Source organism: Dermacentor variabilis, chromosome 1, assembly GCF_050947875.1.
Source record: "Dermacentor variabilis isolate Ectoservices chromosome 1, ASM5094787v1, whole genome shotgun sequence".
Classification (NCBI taxonomy): Eukaryota; Metazoa; Arthropoda; class Arachnida; order Ixodida; family Ixodidae; genus Dermacentor; species Dermacentor variabilis.
In genome coordinates, this window is record NC_134568.1 from 240,022,540 (window position 1) to 240,035,634 (window position 13,095).

At 48.5% G+C, this 13,095-nt stretch overlaps 1 protein-coding gene across 2 annotated transcripts in view; it reads left to right on the plus strand.

Moving 5' to 3' along the window:
* The window catches only part of LOC142560215 (dopamine receptor 2-like), a 409,339-nt gene that overhangs the window by 301,895 nt on the left and 94,349 nt on the right, over positions 1 to 13,095 (plus strand). The gene's annotated exons all lie outside the window — the stretch shown is intronic.

A 13,095-nucleotide genomic window follows, 5' to 3' on the forward strand; every position in this document is an offset into this window, starting at 1 on the left:
CGTTTGGTTCACAAATGACGATTATTGGATATTTGTTCTTAAAAACAAATGGGCGAAAGTCCGAAATGCGGGATTTAATGCCTCTGACATTCCATTAGAAGATAGATGCTTCCTTGACCTCTTTAAGGAACGAATGTACAGGAGCAGTCATGGTGCTTCTCAAGACCGGACAGTACCGGATTCAGGGCATCCAGTATTTGAAGTGCGCCTCGAGCCGCCGGAGTGTGTATGACGGTCAGTAGTACTCGTAGCGTGTTCATAAGGGCCCTTATCATGGCGACAACTTGTTTGTCGTCGTCTTGGTTGCTGCCAGAAGGTGAAGCGTGATTCGGCGAGCGTGCTACATCTTGTCGCTCCGCTGGTGGATCTGGCCGTGGCAATGGTGGCCACTCCTCGCATGAGGCAATGATATTGGAGACTTTCTGCTGATGAACCTCTTTGCTACTATTGCCAGTTGTATGCGGAAGTTTGTGGACTGTCAGTGGACGCCGTGCATCCTTAGCAATAGCAGTGGGTTTCCTAGATCTCCGGTGACGTGAACGTCGACGTCGCACCTTAGCGGCAGCCTCCCTGTGCGAGGAACCATCCCTGACCATTCGTCTCAAGACTTTCGCCTCATTTTTCACATGTGGGCAATTCTTTGAAGTTGCATCGTGAGAGCCCTGACAATTGGCGCACTTTTGGCTTTCTGCACGACGAGCGTCAGAGCTGTGCGACCCAGAGCACCGTGAGCACACGGCAGCATTTGTGCAAACCGCACTAACGTGCCCTAAACTTTGACACTTCCTGTACTGAAGCGGCTTTGGCACAAAAGGCCGAACAATGTGTCGGAAGTGACCGACCTTGACGTGGGACGCAAGGCTGTCTCCTTTGAATGTTAACTTGACACACTGCGAGTATCCCAGGCGACGGGCTTGCACTATGGCAATTCCCTCTGTCGCCGGCTTGATGAGTATATGCAGGTCAGCATCGCTTATGGAATTATCCACGTCATACACAACGCCGGCCGTAGAGTCATGATCGTCTTGTTTATAGCAGCGTACGTTAATGCTGTCCAGCACCTTAACGTTGCTCAGAATGTCTTGCGCGCTGCGGTTTGTGACATATATAGCGAGGATGTTCTTACGGGTGTCCATCCTTACATCTTTGATCTGACCCGGAACAAGTGCCTCGAGTGACACAGATGTGGCTTGGCGGTTGATCCGGTTTAGATTGTCGCTAGCATCCACAGGCACAAATGAAATTGTGAGGTCTGATGGCTTTCGCGTCGGGATCACAGTTGCCTTACTTGTGGAAGGAGATGTCCTGACGAGTCTTCTCTTTGCTTTGTGCTTCGCTACGGGCGCGAAGTCGCTGTCATACGAGGTTTCATCACTGGTCCCTGAGTAGATCACAGTGTCCTCGCTGTCGGTGTCACTCGGGCGACTAGACCGCTTTCTCGGCGCGGCCGCTCTTGACGTAGAAGGACCAGGGACCCCTCCAGGTGACTCCACGTCCATCGCCGTAGTTAAGGGAGCGGCGTCTCCCACAAAGTAGCTTCAAATTCTCAGAGACAAAAAGGCAGCGTTCCACACAGGACACTTCGTCGTCGTCTCCGGGCCCGGTAGTAGAATGAAGAAAAAGAGAGTAGGACGTACGTTGGGGGGGGGGGGATTTGCTCAGTATATTTTACTGACGTTTTGGCTGATGGACCAGCCTTTGTCAAAGTACTTTGATTTGCACTTATATTTGCTTGTATGCATGTATTTATACTCTATTTATAGTTGTATTTAATTTGTGCTTTGACAATGGCTGGTCCACCAGCCGAAATGTCAGTCAAATATACTGTGCAAATCCAACGTACGTCGTAATCATATATATATATATACTGTTTTGTAGCTTACTTCTTGCCCGGATTTGTACTACCCATTGCTACTGGCAGATGTGCCTCAAGTATTTATTTCTTTTAGTTACTTCAACGCGTGCAGTCCACACTGGATTAAATTAATTTGTTTGATACGCGATCATGCTTAAATTTTTAAAAAAGATATCTTCATTCATCCTGTTCCTTGTTTGCCGTCAATCATTCTGCTCTCAGGTGCAATATACTCGTAGTTCTCTCATTTCATTTCATTTTCTTATGCAAAAGTGACATACACCTGGCCTGTGGGCTCCTTCAAGAAAGGCAATATATCTGCCATTGGTGTTCGAGCCTCAAAGTACGCATCCAAGATTTGTTCTGGTCGATATTGCGCACACAGCCTGGAATCATATATTTTGCCAGGTCGATACTTTTCGAGCGTATGCATACATAGCGGTGCCTTACATCATTCCACGCCCACACCCGCATCTCAGGATATATTGCTTTTTCAATATTCCAGAGCATGGCTCGTATTTGTGCATGTTTTGAATATGCCCTCACCGAAAGCGTAGATCTAAATTCTGGGGTTTTACGTGCCAAAACCAAGATATGGTTATGAGGCACGCCGTAGTGGGAGACTCTGGAATAAAACGTATATCTGTATGGCCAAAAGAGATGCTGCGTTGTAATTATTGGAAATCGTTGTCATTCTTTTATGGTTAACAGCTTCACGAATTATGCACGTGTGCTAAGCTGGCACACTCAACCTCCTATCTAAATCTCTCCATACTTTCTCTTTCTCAACTCAAACAAACTCTATAACATACAAGCTGGCCACATTTTATTGTCACCTAGGTAGCTCCATTTGCAGGGGACATACGTCTTTAGGAATGTACACCCGTCCATCCGTCAGCGATTTCGACATGAAAATGTAAGAGGTAAATAGAACCGTCTGCTGCCCTTCAGCGCTGTGCCGTTATATATTCAATAAGGAAGCCCCAGAGAACGAGTGAGTGCTTCGAACAGGCGTTCATTAACGCGTTCAGGCAACGAGTCACGCCGTTCTCATTTTCTGTATACAATCGGTCATGCAAAAAGTGAAGAGCTGCTCTACATGTGTAGCCTAACTCTAATAATATCTTCAGTGTGTGAGCAGTTCTGCTAAAAAAATCATTTCAATCATTTCTAAAAGTGAGCAAGTAGCTTGGAATCTTTTTACCTGAGCAGATGTTTCCTGGGTCATTTTTCGCTACACGTCTACGTCAAGCGTACAAGAAAAAATATGCGTGCGAGACATGCGAACTAAATAAGTAATATATGCGCATGCTTGTAAGTTGATCGGTATGCAATGGCGCAGATCGTTGCGCTGGGTTGCGTTTAACCGTACTAAAATCAGTCCATCTCCTGATGCTTTCAGAGGCGTATGCCTACACTCTTAAAACAATGAACACGTTGTTGCACTAACAGGAAAATAAAGACTTAGGAGAGAAAGTGAGAAACGATAGATCGATCGAATAGTCGAACTCGCCCTGCAACAAGTTCATACACTCATATGCAAAATTACACCCTTTTGCCACACAACGATAATCGTAATCTGTCTTGTCCGCATTTCCTTTAACGCTGCGAGCCCGCTACTTCCCAGTCAGGAACGGTGTGACGCAGCATTTTCGACAGGAAAGTAGCGAGCGCCGAGTTTTCAAGAAAGCGCAAGCAACCCAGATGACGATTATTGTTGTGGGACAAATATACACCCCAAAGGGTGCAACCGTTTTTAAGAGTAAAACAGCTGCACCCTTTGGGGTGTATATTTGTCCCGCAACGATAATCGTCATCTGTGTAGCCTAACTCGCGTTTGTAGTCTAGCTCGCGTTTGCTTTCTTGAAAAAGCTACGCTCACTACTTTCCTTTGGAGAATGCTCTGTCACGCTGATAACGCGCTTGCCGTTCGTGACTTGGTAGTACCGGGCTCGCAGCGTTAAAGGAAATGCGGGCAAGACAAAGGACGATTATTGTTGTGGGACAAGACACACCCCAAAGGGGACAAATCTTTTAAAGAGTGTAGCTAAGCTGAAGTTCAAAACGCGAGTACTTGCAGTATTTTTTTTTCTAAAACGTTTGCGAACTCGATATGAAATTCTGGCGTTACTAGTCCTGATTACCTTTTCCAGCTTCCACAGAACTCCAAGTGTCGTTTATACACCCTCGACCCATCACCGAAACTTAAATTACCAGCGAATCTTCCACGACGTGACGCAACACTGCTGTGTCGGCTGTGGGTAGGACTAGCATTCACCAACTCCTACAGCTATCGTATTGGAATGGCGGATTCACCAATGTGCGCTAAGTGCAAGTGTGAAGAGACCATCAGTCACCTTCTGTGCCACTGTTCTCGCTTCGATAATCAACGTGAGACTCTCCAGTGTGCCTTGAATAGACTGGATGAAAGGCCATTTACGAAAGCGAAGATCTTGGGAGCCTGGCCTCACAGTTCATTAGCGCAGAAAGCAGTTCGAGCGCTTTTTCACTACCTGAAGGCAACAGACTTGAGTGCCCGATTATAGACATCCTACACCTAAGTTCTCTCTCTCTTTCACTCCCCATTCCCCTCCCCACGTGTAGGGTAGCAAACTGGACTCAGTCTGGTTAACCTCCCAGCCTTTCCTTCTTCCCTTCTCTGTCTCTCTCTCTTCTAGCTTTTTAGGTAGAACAGACTCCAACTTAGCTGATGAAGAAAATTTATATTGCTCTCACGTGATCGGACAAAGATGGCTGAACATGCCTGTGTTCTGACTCCTGCTTCGATTTTGCTTCATCGCATAGATATTACAAACGTCTTCTGGAGTGAATATAGGATACGTTAGGGTAAGAATGACGCGAACTGTGAATGGCGATTAGCACAAAAAATATAGCATTATAGACTGCAAAAACATTAGCCAAACAACTCATCGTGCGCAAGAACACACACACACACACAACGCACAGGAAAATAAACCGCGGGTAAGTGCTCAACACTAAAAATGTGGGTACGCCGCGCACATTAACTTTGGGAACAGAGCATATCGGCCAGGCCAGGTGTCATATCTTTCGGGGAAGCATAACTTACTGCACAGCTGTGTAAACGTGGAAGTTTGCGCAAAGCGTGAGCTATTAGATGCCACAGAAGACTCTGGTGTTGCAGCCGCAGGTTGGCACCAGTAGCACCGGCGAACCAAGCGCTCTTGTTTGTTTCGCAGCCGAGGGAGAGACGGATGGGCCCCGTCGGCAGGGCGCACGGCAGATGAGCCTGCAGAAGAATGGAGCCGTCGCTCCTTTGGCGGTCGATCGTCATAACGGTCGGATTACGGTCTATCGTTTCGCATTGCCCTCTCTCGCATGTGTTGCCACACGTGTATAGTTTTGCTTCGAAGCCGGTCCGCAAGCATATTCTTCGAATGAAAGCAGGTTTCCTGTTCCAGCGTTCCTTCCTTGTTATGGTTCTCCAGCCATTCTGTAACCTTGTACCGCTTCTTGTTACGTACTAAGTAAGGCAGAAGAAAACAACTTCCATGCGAAAAACAGCGCCATGTCCTAAAACATGTCCCATCGGGAGAGTACTCGGTGCGGGGAGCGTATATATGTTTTCCGCACGGACCCCGAAACGCCTTGTGTTGACGCTGTCCCTAACCTGTCGCTTCTGCAGTTGCTCTGAATGGTTTAGCGATGGGCGTACTGCAGTACTTTGAGTGAGCTAGTATTATACAGGGTGACCCAGCTAACTTTAGCCAGAGTTTAAAAATATGCGAATGCCACGTACCTGGACAGAACCAAGGTTGTGTAGCTTGCTGTCGCTTGGAGATACTCAAATTATTCTTTTCATTCCGCCTAACAGTATAATTAGTCTTAATAATTTAATCAACTTATCAAATATTATAATTAGTTGAAAAGTGTCAAAGGGAAAATTCTAGAGCGACATAAAAAACTCCCGATACAGCTTTGCGTTGCTCAATACGTGCTACGTAAAAGTGTTTTTCCGAGCCTGAAAGAAGCCCGCGGATACACGCAAAGTGCCTAGAGTGGCCAGTCGCAATTTTGCGTGCATTTGCGGGCTTCTTCGAAGCTACTCATCAAACCGTCCTTTCCCGCAGTGCTCCGCTCTGGGAGCATGAAGGAAGGAAAAGGATAGGAGGGAGCATACCGCAACGCGATTGGAGCCAGTATGTGACCCAAAAAGTGGTCATAACGTCAGAGCGTGCGGTAGGTTTTAGTACTTCCGGTTGATTTTTTTGATACCTATTCGAAACCATTTGAAACTCTGCAAATAACCAAAAACATGGCTACCACCGCGGCACCTTCGCTTAATGCTGTGCTCAAATTTCTAGATTATGGCGTCGAATCGCGGTGCTGCCCTATGCGTGTCCCTTCGGCGAGCCGCATCAGTGAGGGAACCTTTCAAGAACTTGGAAGCCGAGCGCGCACCGAATAAAAGCTACCGGTAACCAAATGTCTCGGCAAATCTAGATTTTGCTCCATGATTTCGACGCAACAGTCACGTGTTGGGCCACCACTCTGGCTTCGCGGAGCGTTTGCTTGCCAATGCTGGCTGCGTGACGTAATGCTCCCTCCTATATTTTTCATTCCTCCATATCACGCCACACTACAGATTGAACAGATGTAAATACCCACCACCGCACGCCAAACTAAACAAGAAACAGGCGGTTTCCTGGAGGCAATTGCAGACACACACATATCCGAACCCGGCGATCCTTCACCTCTGCTACCCCGACATTTATCCGTCCGACGACTGTAAAGCGTGCGGAGCCAGAGCGACGCTGCAGCACATGCTGTGGGCGTGCACCGGTAGCGAGCAGCAGGAGTCCCCGACGAACGGGGTAGACATGGCAGTCTCGAACCGAGGGGCGCGTTGGGAGGCGGCCCTGCTCAGCCACGACCTCGCTGATCAACTGTGGGCCGTCCGGCACGCCGAGGAAGCCGCCCGAATCCAAGGACTCGAGGCCGTCTCCTAGGCTGGGTTGCGTATGGCCCCACCCCGCCCAAATCGCCGGACATTTGCAATAAAGTTTTCACTCACTCCATGTCCGGGAGCAACTGAGTTTTTGCGCGACGACAACGCCACTGAAACTTGTGAGCCAATACAAGCTTCGCTTGAAAGAACATTCGCAGGTGCACGCGGAACAATATTCTGGCAACGCCGAAAGAAACCGTCTACACTTCCTGTTGGGTATCTTCAGCCCGCGGACGTCCCACCTGAACCCTTCTCCCGTGTCGGTTTGGACCTGCTCGGGCCCTTTCCTACATATGCTTCAGGAAACAAATGGATTGCCGCCGCTACCGATTACGCGACGCGCTATGCAATGACACGAGTGCTGGGGAGAAGCTGTGCAACAGACGTAGCGGATTTTCTCCTCCGTGACGTGATGTAAGTACAGGGTGCCCCACGTCATTGCTGACTGACCGAGGCCGTATCTTCCTGTCCAAAGTCATCTACGATATCCTGCGCTGCTGCCCCACGCAACACAAGATCACCGCGTCATACCATCCCTAGACGAACAGGCTCACCAAGCGCTTGAATGGGACTTTAACAGACACGCTTTCAAAGTACGGGTCGGCTGATCACCGTTATTGGGGCTTTGCACTGTCATATATATGGCATTCGCATATAATTCCTCCCGCTACGACACTGCTGGATACTCCCATTTTATCTTTTGTTCGGATGCGAACCAACTTTACCGTTGGACACAGTTCTTCTTTCCCCTGCCGCTTTAACTAGTAAATATGCACGCGATGCCATTTCCCGGGCTGATAGCCCGTTGCAGACTTGCTGCTTCCCAAGACAATCAGAAGCGTCCTGCACAGGCGCTTTCACAGCAAAGCTGCGTACCTCTGCCCCGAAATGCATTTGTCGTGTCAGGGAGCAAAAATGCGGGCCGATCCCGGAGTTTGCGGAGTATCCGGCTGTCATGCGGCGGAGGTGAAGCAGGCTTCAAGTGCTCCGCTCATGGTGTTGATGATGATGATGATGATGATGATGATGATGATGATGATGATAATAATAATAATAATAATAATAATAATAAATAAAGAAGCATTGTTTCCCGTCGATGGGTATGCTGGAATCGTTGGTGAACCGCACATGGCCTCACGCGTAGAAGGCATTGCATATATGCAGAGGAGGAAATGTATGTATACTACCATACAACCTTGACTCGTAAGAGAAGAGGGGTACCGACTGTGGGGTTGTCTGTGCCGTACAAACGAAAGACGGAATTATGATATGCATTGTCTATATATATTCAGGCACACCCAAGTGTGGTATTGAGAAGTTCATGACCACGCACTTTGCACTGGTTAGCCGCGATGATACTACCCTCGTGATCACCATTGGAGACGTCAATGGGGGCATTTCAAAACCAGAAAAGAAATGGTTCACTGAGTTTGTGCAAGAAGAACTTGGTTTGAAGTGCTAGACCAATCGAAGTAACTCAATTAAGTAACAACGGTCGTGCATAGATTCTACTTTGGCCAATATTCTGTCTAAGGTTCTAACTGGACCAACCCGTATATATCACAGTAAGCACAAGACTATCGTCACTACCATTACCAAATGGTGAAAATAAATACATAACCCTTTGTCTAATCCTATGTGTGCTGCAGCTTACCTGGTCATCGATTTTCACAGAGTGGAATGGCTGCTAATATTTTTTTTCTTTTTGCGTCGGTTTCGCTTTCAAAAAGTGATATGGTATAAAGGCAGTGCCATTCGTTCTTGTATCTGTGGATATAGATTCAATATTCGCGCCGTGCTTGCTTAATGTCTGTAGTGTTGGGCTGATAAGCATGAAGTTGCGGGATCAAATCCCGGCCACGGCGGCCGCATTTCGATGGGGGCGGAATGAGAAAAGACCCGTATACTAAGATTTAGGTGCAAGTTAAAGATCCCCAGGTGGTCGAAACTATTCCGGAGTCTCCCACTACGGTGTGCCTCATAATCAGATTGTGATTTTGACACGTAAAACCCCCATAATTTTAACGTCAACATTTCATTTGCATGCGAGAGTAGTGGAAGTAAGGAAATGCTAGCTTCTCACGCACACCTTTACACGCAAACAGATATTCATTACTCTCTCTCTCTCTCTCAAGCATACAGACGCACAGATAACAGCCCCGTTTGCCTCCATGCACATTTACACGCGCCCGCGCATGTACACGCGAAGAAAAATGTGCGCACGCACGCACACACACGGAAATGGACGCATATATATATATATATAGTAACTCAGGAGACCAATTGCAATGCATGCTCACTGACCTGGAGAGGCAAAGCAGAAGGGTGGGCCTGAAAATTTATCTGCAGAAAACTAGAGTAATGTTCAACAGTCTCGGAAGAGAACAGCAGTTTACGATAGGTAGCGAGGCACTGGAAGTGGTAAGGGAATACATCTACTTAGGGCAGGTAGTGACCACGGATCCGGATCATGAGGCTGAAATAACCAGAAGAATAAGAATGGGCTGGGGCGCGTTTGGCAGGCATTTTCAGATCATGAACAGAGGGTTGCCACTATCCCTCAAGAGAAAAGTGTATAACAACTGTGTCCTACCAGTACTCACGTATGGGGCAGAAACCTGGAGGCTGACGAACAGAGTTCTGCTTAAATTGAGGACGACGCAACGAGCTATGGAAAGAAGAATGATGGGTGTAACGTTAAGGGATAAGAGAACAGCAGATTGGGTGAGGGAACAAACGCGGGTGAATGACATCTTAGGTAAAATCAAGAAAAAGAAATGGGGGGGAGGGCATGGGCAGGGCATGTAATGAGGTGGGAAGATAACCGATGGTCATTAAGGGTTACGGACGGGATTCCTAGGGAAGGGAAACGTAGCAGGGGGGGCAGAAAGTTAGGTGGGCGGATGACATTAGGAAGTTTGCAGGGACAACATGGCCACAATTAGTACATGACCGGGGTAGTTGTAGAAGTATGGGAGAGGCCTTTGCCCTGCGGTGGGCGTAACCAGGCTGATGATGATTATGGTATATACAAATGCGCGTATGCTCGCAGACGCATAAACGCGCTCGTGCGCACGCAGATTCAAATACGGAGACACAAGCACGGACGAACACACAAACTCAAGTACACGCGCATGCACACTCAAGACCTGTACACGCATATACACTCCCTCTCCCTCCCTGCTGCCTCTCAAGACACTACTGCGTGCAGAGTAAATCACACTTGCTCTGCAATTACAGTTCCAACGCCAGCTCTAATAAATCGTCTTACGGTTTAAATTTCGGACTCCATGTATTTAGTTGCAGTTTGTCTAGATTTGTTGACGAAAGAAAAATTGTACACGAAGTTTAGTTTCAGGGTAGCGTGATGCGGTAATGGTACGGTCGTCCGCGTCGTCGTGAGTCCCCGATACCAGCGTGTGTGACGGCGATCCCTGCTTCTGCAAGGGGTGATGGCAAGCGGCTACTAAAAAGCTCGATGCGACGCTCCCTGGGGTGTTGTCGCCGCTAACACAGCCGGTAAATGCGAAGTCAGGTGCTTTTCGTCTGCTGATGCAGAAGACGACGCACAGTCTGCTGTGATTGGCTGCAGCTCAGCTAGCCAAGTGCAGCACACGACGTCATAATCTATGCCCAGCACTACACTCGTCTAGCCTGCACGAAGTGAAGGTTAAAAATATAGGCCTAATTTTTGCTTTGCCGGGAGGGTAGAAAAAGTTTGCTCCTGAAGTGAAATGTGACTTCAGCGCCGATCCCTGAGCAAAACACTGCTTTAACGCACCACCGATTTTCCTATTAAGTGCTGTAAGCGCATATATTGTTAGAAGGAGTTGCAACGCAAACAGTCACCTCGTCGCAGTCCCGCGACCCAGGAACATTTTCCGGGACGTACAATCTTGATGTCGATGAGCGGCTCCAAGTGTACAAGAGCATCAGCGCCCACAACAGGTGGTACAAAAGTGCTATGCTGGCTCACATAATTTTCTGCTTGAAAGGAAGGTCATGGCTCAGGTTTCGAAACCACAAGGAAGAAGTGACGAGCTGGGAGCAATGTAAGCAAAAGCTTCACGAGTTGTTCGGGAAACCTGTTGGCCGTTAGCGAGCTGCGCAAAGGGAACTTCGGTCCCCAATAGAGGCGTCGACCGAATCATGTGACATACATCGAGGAAGTTCACGCTCTTTGCCGCAAGGTTGACGAGAGCATATCAGAAGAAGACAAAGTGAACCACGTACGGAAGAGCATAGCAGACGACGCTTGTAATCTTTTCGTACCTAAGATTTTTTCCACCATAGCCGACGTCATTAATGGATGTCGACGCATCGAAGAAGCAAAAAGTCACATCGCACACCAATTGATCCGTCTTCGAAATACGGCTGCTACGTTTTCGTGCGAGGACTTTCGCTCTGCGCATCAGCCGTCAACGCCTGAAAGCCTCGTCGGTATCGTTCGCCAGAAGATCGGAGCCGCGGTACCGATTGGCTTCCAGACCTTTTCGAACTATTCTCGACTGAGGATTTCCCTTGTGCAGTGTGTTGTTCGCGACAAGTTGGCGAACCTTGGAATTCAGTCTCTCTATTCCGTCAACCGAGCGGACACCTACATTTCCCAACGATCTCTTCTTCGCGAGGCCAGTACCCCTGTCAGCCTTTTCGCAACCCAGCGGAATGGCGAACATCCGATGACTGGCTGATATGTATCAAGTGCCGGCGCGTTGGCCACATTTCCTGCCACACCGAAATACCTGGACTTCATGCCAATATCAGACTGCGTTCCAACCTTACCGCCACTCGCCAGGTACTTCTCTATCAGTGCAAGATTACACAGAGCCATACAACTCTACGCAGGCGTCCTCATCTACACGGCAGAGTCGTTCACCCTAACCTCGACGACCCCTGTCTCGCTCACACACTATTTGCCCTTCTGCGTCCCCCATGTACCTGCACACTACGGGAAACTGACGGGTGCAGCTTCGAGAGGTGACGCTACTAGAACGACCGGGATTGCAATTGCTCTACTGACCTTACCGGTGGAAAGGAATTTACTTGATGTGACGTAGATGGTGTCCATGTCGCTGCTCTGCTGGTTACAGGCGCGCACATCTATGTGATGAGCGACCAGCTTCGTAGACAGCTCACTTACGTCCTGACACCTGCGGCATCCTGTCTTGTACGAGTCGCTTGCGAAAGAACACTGGCCACAGTAAGAATGTGTGCCGCTCCTGTTGGTGTCTCTGGTCGCCAAACATCTGTTTTGTTTGCTGTTATTTAAGAGTGTCCCCATGACGTTATTCTAGGCCTTGATTTCCTGTCCGCTCACTCCGCCCTTATCTACTTCTCCGCTGGACTTCTTCCTTTTGATTTACGTTGTCCTGACCCTCCTCAGGAAATTCCCAGCAGGCTCTGCTTCGATGAGCACATTCGACTCGTGCCAAAATCCATGACCAGCGTCCTGCTTTATACAGCTCCACCTATGCCTGATGGTAACTTTGTTGTGTCTCCTCTCGCGGAAGTCCTCCTTGCTCATCACTTTGCTCTTCCGCAAGCTGTCGTCAGTATCACCAACAACTTTACCAGCCTTCAGCTCGTCAATCTCGGAATGGGTGACCACGTGCAACCACAAGGCATAGCCTTAGGTACGCTGTCTTCCTCCCAAGTTTTCCTGTTTTCAGCCTCGGCTGCTTATATTACGTCGTCTCCCGTTGACTCTTCTTCTTTGCCGGCTGTCCTTCCTCAGCTCACAAACGTTATTGCTCCCGAACTTCCGCTTCACCACGCCAACTAGCTGCTCTCCACGTTCAGCGACATTTTTGACCTGCGCCGCCCTTTAGGCCAGACTTCTCTCACGACACACTATACTGAAATGGGTGACGCACACCCTATTCAGAGGCGACTATACCGTCGGTCCTTGCACGAACGACAAGTCATTCAAACGGAGGTCGAGAAGATTCTCTCTCGATGAATCATTGAACCATCTTCCAGTCCTTGGGCGTCCCCTGTCGTTCTAGTTAAAAAGGACGCCAGCTGGTGCTTCTGCGTGGATTACCGGCACCTCAACACGATCACCAATAAAGACGTTTATTGGTGACCTCTACCTCGCGTTGATGACGCCCTCGACTGCCTCTATGGTGCGAAGTATTTTTATTCCATCGACCTTGGTTCCGGTTATTGCCAGACTGCGTCGACGACATGGACCGAGAGAAAACCGCCTTTATAACATCCGATGGCCTATACAAGTTCAAATTTATATCATTCG